This window comes from Meriones unguiculatus, chromosome 17 (assembly GCF_030254825.1).
Source record: "Meriones unguiculatus strain TT.TT164.6M chromosome 17, Bangor_MerUng_6.1, whole genome shotgun sequence".
In the NCBI taxonomy this organism is placed as follows: domain Eukaryota; kingdom Metazoa; phylum Chordata; class Mammalia; order Rodentia; family Muridae; genus Meriones; species Meriones unguiculatus.
In genome coordinates, this window is record NC_083364.1 from 93,389,712 (window position 1) to 93,404,606 (window position 14,895).

The following is a 14,895-nucleotide window of genomic DNA, read 5'->3' on the forward strand; positions in this document are numbered from 1 at the left end:
TTTTTATTTTTTCCTGCCATCTACTCCTCTTAGGTGTATTTACTTCTGTTTTTTCTAAAGCTTTCAGGTGATCTGTTAAGTTGCTAATATGGGATCTCTCTACTTTCTTTACAAAGGAACTTAGTGCTATGAACTTTCCTCTTAGCACTGCTTTCATGGTGTCCCATAAGTTTGGGTAAATTGTGCCCTCATTTTCATTGAATTCTAGGAAGTCTTTGCTTCTTTATTTCTTTCCTCCCCCAGTGATCATTAAGCAGGGATTTGTTCAGTTTCCATGAGTGTGTAGACTTTTTGTTGTCTCTGATGCTGTTGAGGTCTAGCTTGAACCCATGGTGATCTGATAAACAATGGGTTAATTCGATTTTCATGTATTGGTTGAAGTTTTCTTTGGACTATATGGTCAGTTTTGGAGAAGGTTCCACGTGGTGCTGAGAAAAAAGTATATTCATTTGTGTTTGGATGAAATGTTCTATTAGGTCCATTTGATTCATGACCTCTGTTGGCTTCTTTATTTCTTTATTTAGTTTCTGTCTCAATGATCTGTCCATTGGGGAGAGTGGAGTGTTGAAGTCTCCCACTATTAATGTGCTGAGATGGATGTGTGATTTAAGCTTTAATAATGTTTCTTTTAAGAATGCAGGTGACCTTGTATTTGAGGCATAGATTGAAGCAGGATTGTGATGTCCTCTTGGTGGATTTTTCCTTGATGAGAATAAAGTGTCCTTCGCTATCTCTTTTGATTAATTTTGGTTGAAAGTCTATTTTATTAGATATTAGGATGTCTACTCCAGCTTGCTTCTTGGGTCCACTTGCTTAGAAAACCTTTTTCCAGCCCTTTACTGTGAGGTAGTGTCTATGCTGCTAAATGCAGCAGAATGTTGAATACTGTTTCTGCAGCCATTCTGTTAGCCTGTCTTTTTATTGGAGAGTTGAATCTATTCATGTTGATAGATATTAGTAGTGACCAATGATTGTTAGTTCCTTTTATTGTGGAGTTGGTGGTGATAGTGTGTTTGTGTGCTTGTTTTCTTTTGGTTTTACTGTTGTGTTTTCTTGGGTATAGTTGACCTCGTTGAGTTGGAGTTCTCCTTCTAGTATCTTCTGTGGGGCTGGGTGAGTGCATAGATATTGTTTATTTGGTTTTGTCATAGAATATCTTTGTTTTCTCCCTCTGTGGTGATTGGAAGTTATGCTGGGTATAACAGTCTGAGTTGCCATCTGTGGTCTCTTAGTATCTGCATGACTTATGCCCAGGCCCTTCTGGCTTCCATAGTTTCTGTTGAGAAGTCAGGTGTGATTCTGATAGATATACTTGGCCTTTTTCCCTTGCTGCTTTTAATATTTTTTTTTCTTTGTTCTGTAGATTTAGTATTTTGATTATTATGTGGCAGGAGGAATTTCTTTTCTGGCCTGGCCTGTTTGGTGTTCTGTAAACCTCTTTTTAAATTTATTTAATTTTATTTTATATGCATTAGTGTGAAGGTGTCAGATCCCTTGGGATTGGGGCTACAGATAGTTGTGGGCTGCCATGTGGGTGCTGGGAATTGAACCCAGGTCCTTTGGAAGAGCAGACATATGCTCTTAACCACTGAGCCATCTCTCCAGCCCTCTGTAAGTCTCTTGTATGTTTAAGGGCATCTCTTTCTTTAGAATTTCTTGAAAATATTTTCTGGACCTTGGAGCCTAGAATCTTCTTTTTTCTCTGTTTCTGTTATTGTTAGATTTTCTCTTTTCATGGTATCCTTGATTTCTTGGATGTTTTGTATCAGGGACTTTTCTGTTTTAATGTTTTATTTGGGAGATATGTTTCTTAGAGACTATAAAATAATGCCTTATGAGAAGTGGGGAGCAGGGAGTCAGAATTTATTGGACTTTTTGATATCCAGTGAACAGTTTGGTGGATTTTTAAAAAATGATTTTGTGGGTGACTATGTGAGATGTGTGCATAAATGGGGCGCTCACTCTTGGGAGCACATGTGGAGGATAAAGGGGGTGCCTGCCCTCCTGGTCTATCACTTGCTGTCTTATTCCCTTGAAGCTCTCACTGAACCCGGAGCTAGGCTTGATCCAGCAAAGCCCATGGTCCCCCTGTCCTTCACCCCCACGGTGGTCCCAGGCCCGTGTGGCCATACCTGGATTTCTTTCTGTGTCTGGGGAATTGGCAGCAGAGCCTCATGCAGCAAACTCTCCTACCCCTGAGCCCTCTCCCCAGACCCAGCGTAGGATTTTAAAGTTATTTTCAACCAGATTGAGAAGGTTTCTCATTTTTAGTGTTTCTCGTTTTTAGTGCTTGGTATGTTCTTGTGTGAAATGTCTCCCAAGGCTCCTGTGTTTCAACACTTGGGTCCCCAGATGATGGTGCAGTTTGGGAGGCTGGAGAGCTCTGTCAGAGTTAAGTCGTCAGGTAGGAACCTAAGTGATTTTAGTTTGAAGTCTCTGCCTGCTGATCTCTGCCTAAGAGGCCTGCTGCGGACAAAGACACTCCAATGCCATGACTTCCGCCCCATGATAGGCTGAAACTCCCTTGAAACCATGGTCCAAAATCAGCCTAGGGAGTTTTTGATGGGTATTTAGTCATAGCAATAAAAAGTAGAATGACATTGCCCTAAAGGGCTCGCTGGAGCTGGAGCTGGTCTAAGAGCAGAGGAAATTCCGTGTCTTTCCTGTTAGACTCCTCCTGCTGTGTGTGGGGTTGCCCAGATCTTTCTCAAGTCCTATGCTCTGAGGAAGCACATGGTCTGAGAAAGGAGAGACCTTGTGCCTGGGCCCTTTCACGTGTGTGAAGGCTCTCCTCCTCCCACCTGTGAACACTTCACAGCCTGGAATGCCACACGCTCATTTTCCCAGCTTTAAGCGGGAAGAGGAAGCAGCCAGGGGACTCAGCAACTGCATCAGAACAGACTGTCCTGTCCGGACATGCTCTTGACCCCCAAGATTATTTCTCCCACCCATGGGTGCCTCTGGGAGCACCCCACCATCAGATCAACAGCCTGCCCCTGGGGCCTGGAGAGAAGGCTTGGCCGTTGGGTGCACTTGTTCTTGAAGAGAACCCAGGTTGGGTTCCTAGCATGCACATGACAGTTCATAGCCATAACTCAGTTCCAGGGGACTCTGAGTCTTGCTTCTGGCCTCTGTGGATGTTACAATGCATGCTGTATGCAGGCAAAAACACCCATACGCCTAAAATAAATTAAAAAAAATACATTTTGAAGTAAGATTCTGCATATCTGCTTCTGGAAGCTAAAGCTGGTGTCTGTGTTTGCAGCTAGGTCTGTGAGGTCTCAGAGGTGGGGGGGGTTGGGGGAGTGCTCATTCCTAAAACTCAGTCCAGCCCAGTGCGAGGGAGTCACCAAGGACAAGCATCTTCCTTTGGTGGGACGGAGGAGGCACAAGAAATGGGCTAGCCTGGGCTAGGAACAAACAGCCCAGTCAAGAACGGCAGAGACGCTGTGGGGAAAGGGAGGAGGGGATAAGTGCAGGCTGCCCACATGAAAGGGAGGCTGGTTCTTGTCCACTCACCTCCATTCTGCACAATCACATATCTCCCGTCACGGATGGGCACACGCAGAGTGCTGAAAAACATGTTCCCCATCTGTCTTAACATCTCCTATCTCACTCTAACAAAATGTTCAAAGCCGGATCCTTTAAGGGGGGGAGGGGGAGGGAGAGAGTCTATTTAGCTTGATGATCTGGTAGTTCAAGTCATGGCTCCTTCATCTTATTGGCAGGATGGGAGGTAGAAAAAAACTGTTTGGGGGACAGGAAGAAGAGAGATTTGGGGGAGGTGCTGGCCTGGTTTAAAAGAACCCACACCAGTGTAATTTAGTCCCCCAAATCTTGACCTGTTTCCACAAAACCTTAGCCAACGTCTAATCAGAGAGGAGCCCCAGTGACCCAGTTAGCTCCTTTAGACTCCACTTCTCTAAGGTCGCTCCTGCAATGCGTGTTGAGGGGAAGATTCCAGCACATGCAGACCATAGCATCTCCTTAAGAATCCAGCTTGGTACCAGCGCTTCAGTGACAATCTGACAGTCCTCCAGTGTGATTGGGCAAGAGGACACTGATCATTTGGCCACCACACCCAGCATGTTTACATGGGTTCTGGTGACTCAGGTCCCTGGTGCTTCCAAGGCAAGCAGCTACCAGTTAAGCTAGTACCCCAGCCTATCAGACAACCTTCACAATGTTTCCTAGCTAGGACAGAAAGCAAACTCAGAGACCAACAAAACCCAATGAGGTTGTCAGTGCCACCTTCCACCTCAAAGGTGTTTCCGGTTTTAACCTCTCATAAAAGCCGTGAGAACAGACCACAATCAGAGATTGAGACCTCCTGAAGACATCCAGAAATAAAAAATCTAAAAAAGTTTACGTTTAGATGGCCAGAGGATCGACCTCATGACAGAAACAGAGAGAACTGTGAACCCAGCAGGAAGAGGAAGGCATCAGTCAGTGTTTCCCAAAGAAACAGGGACATTTGTTTTAGGAAATTGGCTCACGCCTTTGTGGGAGTCAGCATGGACCCACTGCAAGACCCAGCTTAACCGCATAGCTTTATTGTAGAATGCGCAGTGTTCTAGGCAAAGCACCTTGTCTGTCCACAGAGTGTCTTACTTTCCAGAGCCCAGTGGAGAAGAGCAGAAAGACGAAAACTACAGGCAGTTGCGATACAGGACAACAAAAGAGAGAGGAGCTTTGTTATCTATCTAACCAGAGTCGAGAGGAACAGAGGACAAAGAAGTCAGCAAAGGCAGCATGTGAATGTCCAAAAAGAGAATGGCCAATAAGAGGCCCATCCACAACTTAGAAATCTCAAACCTTGACCTGTCCAAGATGCAAAAACTGGAGAAAACACATGAGAGAGAAACAGCAGGACGTGGAGAACAGAGGCAGCAGATTCTCGTGAAAGGAAACATCATCTTACCAGTGCCAGGAGGGCAAAAGACCCGAACGCGCCAAACCCAGTCTCCCTGGGCTTGTTTACACCAATACATGTTTGTCTTTCAGGAAACTCACAGCAAAAAAACACCAGGAAAAGAGACACAATAGGGGCTCAGACAAGAAAGGTGAGAGAGTTTGATATCAAAAGACCTTTATTAAAGATCTTAGGGGTTATTTTAGGAAGAAGGAAACTGACCTCAGATGGGAGTGGTGCTAGTTTAAAGGGTAGGAAAAGCCTGGGAAGGGCATTAGTCAATCAAAACAGAATCTGATTTATTATATCAAACAGCAATGGTTCAAACACGCCCTCTGTAGGGCGGCCATGGAGTGGGAACCTTCACATTCCCATGAACGAGGACTATGAAACCTGAGCTAACCTTGGCAAACCACTAAGAAAATAAATTTTAAGCCATCTCAACACTGAAAAAAAATCTATCTTGTAATACCTATTTAATTGAGTTAGGCTTTTCACAATAAAACATATTTCAAAAACATGTTTTATGCAATAAATAGAGATAAGTTTGGCAACTAAAGATAAATAAAATTCAGGCATGATAGCCCATGTCTAATCCCACCCAGGAGACACTCAGGAAAAGGTCAGCCTGGGCTACATAATAACACTTGTCTAAAAAAATAGTTCATTTTTTAAAAGTTCAAACAATTATAGTTTTTTAAAGTAACTAAATTAAAAGAAAGGAATTTTGCATATTATCATTTTCTTTTTAAATTTTTTGAGATTATAACACAATTACATAATTTCTCCCTTTCCTTTCATCTTTCTAAACCTTCTATATAACTCGCCTTGCTTTCTTTCAAATTAAAAAAAATTGTTGTTACATGTATATATGTATTTATATATGTATATATATATGTAACATGTGTATATGTACATTATATGTTTATATGCATATGTTCCTAAATATGACCTGCTCAGTTTGTGTAATTTTATTTGTCTGAGCGTTTTCTGAGCTGACTGTTTGGTATGGCATAACCGGGTGCTGTGCTCGTTCACGGAGAAGAATAGTTCTCCCACTGTCAGCATTTCTTAGTTGCCTGTGGTGCTTGGTCTCGGTTCTAGGCCCTTGGGCTTTCAGAAGGGGAACATTCAAACCCAAGTATCCCCGAATTCTTGCTGTTTGGGAGGAAAAGAATAATTACAAGTGATCTCTCTGAAACACACATGAATTAAATATGGTAAAATTTCTGGAGCATCCTTGTTACCAGGGAAGCGTTCCTCAGTGGGAGGAGGCTTTGTCCCCACGGGACATCAGGCAATGCCTGGAAACATACTTGGCTGTCTCAGCTGAACAGGTGTTAGTGGCACCTGGTGAGCAGAACTGGTGATGCTGCCAAGTACCCCAATTATGCAAGGCAGCCCACCACTCACAGTTAGTTACCTAACTCTGCAAGGCAGCCCACCACTCACAGTTACCTAACTCTGCAAGGCAGCCCACCACTCACAGTTAGTTACCTAACTATGCAAGGCAGCCCACACACACACAAGGCACCAGGTCCGAGATGGCCGTAGTGTGGAGGTTGTTGAAACCACGCTCTAGAGGGGGAAGTGGACTGAAAACAATTATTCAGTGAAGAGACCACTCAGTACAGAAGAAAAGGAAGACTTTTTTCTCAAAAGGCAGAACAAATGTAAATAAATCCAAAAATAAAATGACTACATGATCCAACAAGAGACACGATAGTCAGACCATGTTTGTTTTAATGTGTTTGGCTGTTTTGCCTGCATGCATGTATGTGCACCAACTCCATGCAGGGTGCTTGCAGAGGCCTCTGAGGAGGGCCTGGAACTAGACAGTTGTGAGCCACTGTGTGGGTGCTGGGAATTGAACCTGGGTCCTCTGGAAGAGCAGCCAGTGCTCTCAACCACTGGGCCATCTCTCCAGCAGAAAGACCATGGTTTTTATGCTTGCTTGCTTGCTTGCTTGCTTATACTTTTTTTGAGACAGGATTTCTCTATGTAGCCCTGGCTGTCCTGGAACTAGCTCTGTACACTAGGCTGGCCTAGAACTTACAGAGATCCACCCACTTCTGCCTCCCAAGTGCTAGGGGTAAAGACATATACCACCACTGCTTGGCAAGACCCTGGTTTTTAAATGTTGGTAAAGTTTTAACCATTTTCAAAAGACCCATGTAATACAAAAAGATACAGAAAAGATGAAAATAAAAGGGGATAAAAGGTCATAAGAAAACATTAATTGCTGCGGAGATAATAACTGAACTGTGTGTGGCATTGACGATGAGCCCTGCGCTAACACAGTAGCATTCTGATGGCTATTGAAAAACCTATCAGCGATAAAATAACTAGTGTTTCAACAACTGGGGAGAGAGAAAATGTTGCTACTAAGATACTCCTCACTACCAGCAGGGAAATACACGTGTGTGTGTGTGTGGTGTAAAAGTAACTTTTATTGGCCTGGTTCAATTGTTGTCTCGGAGGCTTATTGCCTCCGTCTGCTGACCTAGGCCTAGTCCTGGAAGCTTCTGGCCTCCGTCCGTACAATCTAACGTAGGCCTGGAATATCTTCAGCCTCTGAGACTTACTGCTGAATAAGTTCACCCTTTCTTGTTTTTTCTGAGCTCTGGGATGGCTCAACTCAGCTGTTCTGACTCAAACTCCTCTCCCAGCTTGACTTATTCAGTCTGGCTTCTCTCTCAGCCCCTGAATTGCTCTGCTTGGCCTTAAACTAACTCAGCAAGCTTTTCTAATCTCCCGGCCCCTTATCATTCTCTGGCTCATTCTGTCTTCACCTGAGTTCTCTCTCTGCAACCTTTCTCTCTATTTCTGCACTGGTAAAACTCCTCCCTCTCTCTGCATTGCCCCTTAAGTAGCTTCCCCTTCCTCTCTTCTCGTGAGAGTTGGGCGTATCCTATTCTGTCAAGTCTTTCTCTGATTCATCACCTTTTCTGCCACTCAATTAGACATCACTTTCAAACACAGGTGCTTCCTTCTACAAACTTCATTGTTTGGGGTTAAAGGTGTGTACCATCCCACCATCACACTTGGATCTAAGTTTTTCTTTACCTGAAACTCGCCCTATACCAGGCTGGCCTTGAACTCAGATCTGCTTGCCTCTGCCTCCTGGATTAAAGGCCTGTTTATATTCCAGCCGGATCACACAGACCTAGAAAATGTCTGTGGATGTGATCTCTTGCCAGAGCAGCCATTTCTGAACTAAAATTCCTCTACGTGTGTGTGTGTACATGAGGGCATGCAACAATGTTGATTAGAGTCTCCTATTAAAGATTTAAATGTTTTCAAAATGAAAGTTGGGAGAAAAACTATAATTAAGACACAAATGTTACAACCCAGATGTCCCTCAACGGAGGAATGGATACAGAAATTGTGGTATTTTTACACAATGGAATACTACTCAGCAATCAAAAACGAGGAAATCATGAAATTTGCAGGCAAATGGTGGGATCTAGAAAAGATCATTCTGAGTGAGGTATCCCAGAAGGAGTAAGACACACATGATATATACTCGCTTATATAGACCTACAAGATATGATAAACATGCTGAAATCTATACACCTAAAGGAGATAAACAAGAAAGAAGACCCGGGGTAAGATGATCAATCCTCATTTAGAAAGACAAATAGGATGTGCATTTGACATAGAAGAAAACAAATAACAGGACAGGAGTCTACTGCAGAGGGCCTCTGAAAGACTCTACCTAGCAGTGTATCAAAGCAGATTCTAAGACTCATAACCAAACCTTCGGCAGAGTGCAGGGAATCATATGAAAGAAGGGGAGTTAGTATGACATGGAAAGGATAGGAGCTCCACAAGGACCAAATATATCTGGGCACAGGGGTCTTTTCTGAGACTGACATTCAACCAAAGACCATGTATGGATATAACCTAGAACCTTTGCTCGGATGAAGCCCGTGGTAGCTCAGTAACCAATAGGTTTCCCATAGTAAGGGGAACAGGGACTATTTCTGACAGGGACTCAATGGCAGGCTCTTTGACCTCCCCACCCCCTCAAGGGAGGAGCAGTCCTGCTAGGCCACAGAGGAGGACTTTGCAGCCAGTCCTGAAGATACCTGATAAAACAGGGTCGGATGAAAGGGGAGGAGGTCCTCCCCAATCAGTGGACTTGGAAAGGGGCTGGGAGGAGATGAGAGAGGGAGGGAGGGAGGGTATGGGAGGGAATGAGGGAACAGGAACAGGATACAACTGGGATACAGAGTTAATAAAATGTAAATAATAATAAAATAAAGGGGGAAAAGACACAAATGTTGACAGGTCATGGTCATTCCAACACACATCTGATTCCTATAGATTCTAAACATGCAGTGGGTCTTTGATGGCGGTGGTGGTGGTTTTTGTTTTTTGTTTTTTGTTTTTTGTTTTTGGTGTGTGTGTGTGTGTATGTGTGTGTGTGTGTGTAATCAATAATGGTCGTCTTATGGCTTTTGGGGTTAGAGAGCTGGCTCAGCAGTCAAGAGCACCGGCAGCTCTTGCAGAAGACCTGGGCTCATTTCTCAACAACCACATGGCAGCTCACAACTGCTTGCTCCCAGGGGTCCAGCACCTTCTCTGACTCCTTGGGCACTAGGCACACGTGTACACACATACATCCAGGCAAACGCTGTTAAAATAAGGGTAAATGACTCTCTTTAAAAGTTTGTTCAGGCTTTGCAAGCTGATGCTGCTATTTGGTTTTAACATTCTACTCATCTCAGTGTTTTCCTGATGGGTAACATTTCCTGTGCAGGCTGACAGGAAGGTGCAGTTAGGTGTCACAAGACTCCTTTTCTTTTCGAGGTAGAGTCTCCTCATGTAGCGCAGGTTGGCCTGAACTCTCGGTCTCCTTGCCTCAGCCTCCCAAACAGGAATAAGAGGCGTGCCCCGTCACACCCTGACTGAATATTTTTAAATGATGTTGCTAACAGTGCCACGTAGTAAGTGCTTGTTATTTGCTGGGCCTCGAGGGAAATGTGCCCCACATCTCCCCTCACTTACCCTGCTACAGGAATCCCCCACATGGTGTAACAACCAGACAAGGGACCCTTGCAGCCCCACAAAGAGTTTGTGGTGGCCTGGTGCAGACTGTGCCAAGGGGATGTGGGCAATCAGGTGTCAAAACCGCTAACTTCATAGCCAGGAAGTGAAGGAAGAAAGAACCCCATCAGCAAAAGACTGTCTGAGCGCCGGAGGGCCTTCAGAGCAGGGTGTCTTCTGGGCAGTTAGATGTCCTAGCCGAAATCGTGTGTCCTGGTTACAGACCCTCGGCGAGGCCAGTGAGAGCCTGCCCCTCCATGTCTGCCCCCCACCTCTGTTGCTGCCTCTTCCTGGCAGCCCAGGCTTGTTGACAGGGTCTCACTGCGCTTCCTCACAGGGGCCTGCTCCTGGTTTCACTCACTTCAAAGCAGCCTGTTCTTCTGCAGCTAGAGGTCTCAGCCTCGCAGCCACGGGGTGGGTTGTGGAAATGCCCTGCCTTACCGTGGCCAGCTTATTCTGGTCGCTGCGGTGGGAATAATAGTTCTGTTCTGTTTTGGTTTTGTTCTGTTTGGTGGTCCTGTGTGTGTGTGTGCGCGCTCACGTGTGTGTTGAGTGTGTATTCGTGATATAAACACGGGGTGTTGTGTGCATATCTGTGTCTGTGTATGTATTGTAGTGTATACGTTGGAGTGTGTATGTGTGTATATGTGTGCATGCATGTATGTTGTGTGCATGTGTCTGTGTGCATGAGTGCCTGTGTATGTATGTATGATGTGTGCATGTGTGTGGCATGTGTGCCTGTGTCTGTATTCATGTGTGCCTGTGTATGTGTGTCTATGTGTGATGTATACAGTGGAGTATGTGTAGAGAGGTGTGCACTGGAGTGCGTGTGTGTGTGTGTGTGTGTGTGTGTGTGTGTGTGATGTATGCTCTGAAGTGTGTGTGTGTGTGTGTGTGTGTGTGTGTGTGTATGTGTGATGTATGCACTGGAGTGGGGTGTGTGCTTGGGCACACCTCTGTGAAGGCCACAGCAGGGTGCTGGCAGGGGCCGTCTGTCACTCTTTGCCTTACTGCTTTGACACAGGGTCTCTCACTTAACCAGGAGCTTGCCCTTTGGGCCAGGTCAGTGATGTCAATCCCGGGAATGTGCTTCTCACCTTTGGTATTGCCTCACAATAAGCCAGACACAGTCTGGTTTGGATGAAGTCAGTTTGGGACACTTTTAAATAACACCCCCACCCCCACCCCTGCAAACCAAAATTGAGAATCTGCTGTCACCCAGGACCACATTCTTGTCAGAAATCCCCCAATAAATGGCACCGGAAGCAGCCTTAGCTAGCTGCCTCTTTCTTTCATTCCATGGAGCCTCAGGCTGGCTCCAGTGGGCTTGGGCAGGCATTTTTCTGGGAAATGGTGACTTTTGCTTTTAATTCTCAGCTAGCTGGATTCACTCAGTACTCAGAACTGGCTCAGGAAATCAGAAGTTAACCCTGCTTCCTTTCAGAGGCCTCTGATCATCTCTGAGCAATGTCTTTAAAAGCTGCAAACTAAAGCCTTCGTGGCACAACGTTGTATGTGCCAGGAAACATACAGAGTAAAGTGACTGATACATGCAGAATGAATAAAAAAACAATGTAGTTAACCAAAATACACAGGCAAGAAAACATGCAGCGAAACTACTCCAGATAAAACAGAAGAGATGTCTGGGCACAGGTTCTCTTGATGCCAAGGCCTCCGTGTTGCTGCCACTCTAAAGCGCGTGTGCTGACATCCAGGCCCAGTGTGCTTGCTGCAGGCTGTGACTAAGTCAGGAAGACGGAACGCTGTGGCGGGAACCAGTCTCTCTGTAACAGTCACTGTAACCTCCTCTAACCATCCCAGAACAAACAGTGAGAACAGGTCCTGGCCGGACACCCAGTCCGCTTGCACCTCAATTTTGGATGCTCCCTTGCAGAGCTGAGATCCATAAATTTCTCTGTTTAGAATCACCCAGTCTACAGAGTTTTGTTAGAATAGCCTGGGCATGTGGAGCCCTGACTTCCTTTCTTTGGGGGTAGGGGGGGCGAGGAGACAAGGTTTCTCTGTGTAGCGCTAGCTGTCCTGGAACTTGCTCTGTAGACCAGGCTGGCCTCCAATTCACAGAGATTCCTGCCTCTGCTTCCCAAGTGCTGGGATTATAGGCGTGTGCCACCAAGACCGGCTGACCCCTGACTTCTTAAAGGGGAGTTAAAGCTTCTTTTCAATTTCAGTTGTGTGTAACAAGTTACCCAGAATTTTACAGCATTTTTACATATAAAAATATAAAAAAATATTTTATTATTTTTCATATTGCTAAAATATAGTCTTTGTTTTAGCTAGCAGAAAAATGGCTTTAAAATTATGCCCTTAGTGGAAAACTTTTCTTTTATCCTTAGAAGCCATCTTGGAGCTTAAAGACCAATAATAAAATACTTTATTTTATTATTAAAGTAATAAAAGTAAACTTCAAACCCTTAGCATTTGGTCCCTTTAGATAATTCCAGACTGAGTCTAGATTCGGTGTTTGATCTGATGTTTGCAGTCTCTGCCCATCCTCAGAGGCAGATGTAGGAATCAGGGATGCAGCTCCCCTGGCAGAGCGCCCTCCCACCATGACCCCCACCAGGCCCTGGCTTTGATTCCTAGCAACCCCCCGCACTGCACTGGGCATGGTGTGTATGCTTGTCATCCCAGCTCTTGGAGGTAGAGGCAGGAGGGTCAGAGGTTCAGGGCCATCCCCAACTACCTGGGTCTAAACTTCTTGAGACCATGTCTTCTAAAACTAAGGAGTTACTGTGTACCCAGGTATGATCTGTGCCCAAAGATCAGTGTTCAGAGTTCTGGTATAGATGGTGTGCCAATGCCAAGGTGGTCACCAGGAGCTACTGTGTGAGACCCAGCAAAGCCGTTTGTTGCCACTTCATTCCCACCAAAGGTGATAAAGAAGAAAACAAGCTACAAAAAAGGTAGATTAACTCCTATAGAATATCATGTGTTTTGTTTTTCTTTTTTAAATCAGTCTGTTCCTTTTCTTCATGGAGATCCATAGAACTCGTGGCTAGAAAACACCATTTAAAATAACAGATTGCTTTTGTTAAACCTTGTCTTCACATGGTTCCTGCCTTCAGCCAGCCGACCATGATGTCACAGCCTCACATGACAGACACCGCCGTCTCTGGGGAGCCTAAACAGAGGAAGCTTGCTGCCAACCCTCAAGCTACAATAGTCACATCCTCACACCTGCCTGGGCAGCTTGTGACAAATACAGTTTCATTGTTTGAAAGAAAAAGAAAAAAAACAACACTATTTTATTGGGAAATCATTGGAAAGCCACATGACTCAGCGGTGCAGAGTTCTTAGTCAGTTTGGATCCCCTGCCACCATCCCATGGCAGAGCCCCCCGCCTCCGGAAGAAGCTCCCTCGCCCTCAGCAACCGCTCTGTACACCCTGACAGCCCTTCTCAACTGCAGCAACCCCAAGCTGCTTCCTGCACTGGTGATTTTGCTTCTTCTGGAAAGCTCATGTAAATAGAGCAAAGACAGCCCTCCATAGATGGCTTTTATAGCCCTTTATACGGTAATGTGTCTCAAATGATTCGTTTGTCTTCATTGCTGCATACTATTACAGTTTGCGGATAAACCTCCTTTTGAAAACTGCTCAATGGTTAAGAGCACTGGCTGCTCTCCCAGAGGACCCAGGTTCCAGCACCCACATGGCAGCTCACAGTGGTCTGTGACTCCAAGATCTGATACCCTCACACAGACAGACTTGCAGGCAAAACAGCAACGCACAAAAAATAAAAATAAATTAAAAAATTTAAAAACCTCCTTTTGATTATGGACTCACTAGGAGGTGTTCTTTTCATTTGTTGATTAAGATCATGATGAGGCCTCATCAGGAGTGGCTGCATTGTCTTCTTCTGTGGCCTGGTAAGGCTGCTCCCCCCTCAGGGGGAGGTAATTAAAGAGCAGGCCAATCAGTTCATGTCAGAGACAGTCCCTGTTCCCATTACTATGGAACCCACTTGGATACTGAACTGCCATAGGCTACCTCTGTGCAGGGGTCCCAGGACATCTCCATGAGTGGTCCTTGGCTGAAGTATTGGTCTCAGAAAAGACCCCTGTGCCCAGACTTTTTGGATCTGTTGCTCTCCTTGTGGAGCTCCTGTCCTCTCCAGGTCTTATTATCTCCCACTTCTTTCATAAGATTCCCTGCACTCTGCCCAAAGTTTGGCTATGAGTCTCAGCATCTGCCTCGATACCCTGCAGGGTAGAGCCTTTCAGAGGCCCTCTGGTAGGCTCCTATAGACAATGCAGCCAGTCCTAATGATACCTGATAGACTAGGATCAGAGGGAAGGGGAGGAGGACCCCCCTTATCTGTGGACTGGGAGAGGGACACAGGTGGGGAAGAGGGAGGGTGGGAGGAGAGAAGGGAGGGAGGCACAGGGGAGATACAAAGTGAATAAACTGTAATTAATAAAAATTTTTTAAACAGGAAAAAAGGGACAAATTAAAAGGCTAATTTTGATCCCAGGCCTGAAGAAATTAGAATGTGCATGTACACAAAGACCAGTACATAAATGTTTACAACAGCCTTTTTTATCTTGATAGATTTTTTTGTAATCTATAAAAAAAAGATCATAATGAGTAACTTTACCATGACACTCCACTGGTTTTTCTGAGCTAGGGAGGAGCCCTGGAGGCTCAGTCAGTCCATACTGGGCAAATGCTGTACCACTGAGCTACACCCCAGCATGCCATAGATAGGTCTGTGTGCAGATACGTGTTTTCATTTCTCTTAAACATGTATCCAGGAGCTCAATGTGTGACTGGTGTGGTAATTGTATGCTTAGCCATTTAAGACTTTCAACAGCTGTTTCTGAAGTGCCCTTCACATGCTATCTTTTCGAAGCCCTTCACCCCTTGGTTATTTCTCAGAGCAGTCAGATCCCAGGTCAGTCTCGCCCTGGTC

General features: G+C 45.1%; 1 protein-coding gene across 3 annotated transcripts in view; it reads left to right on the plus strand.

The window, feature by feature from the left end:
* Window positions 1-14,895, plus strand: part of Il10rb (interleukin 10 receptor subunit beta) — a 48,601-nt gene that overhangs the window by 20,782 nt on the left and 12,924 nt on the right. Inside the window, exon 9 of one of the 3 annotated variants that reach the window (XR_009587037.1) lies at window positions 12,942-13,734. The exons of 1 other annotated variant lie outside the window; for it this stretch is intronic. The gene's annotated coding sequence lies outside the window, so the exon portion shown is untranslated. Of the gene's footprint in view, window positions 1-12,941; window positions 13,735-14,895 lie in introns of those variants that run through there. One more of the 3 variants, XR_009587036.1, reaches the window with a different exon arrangement.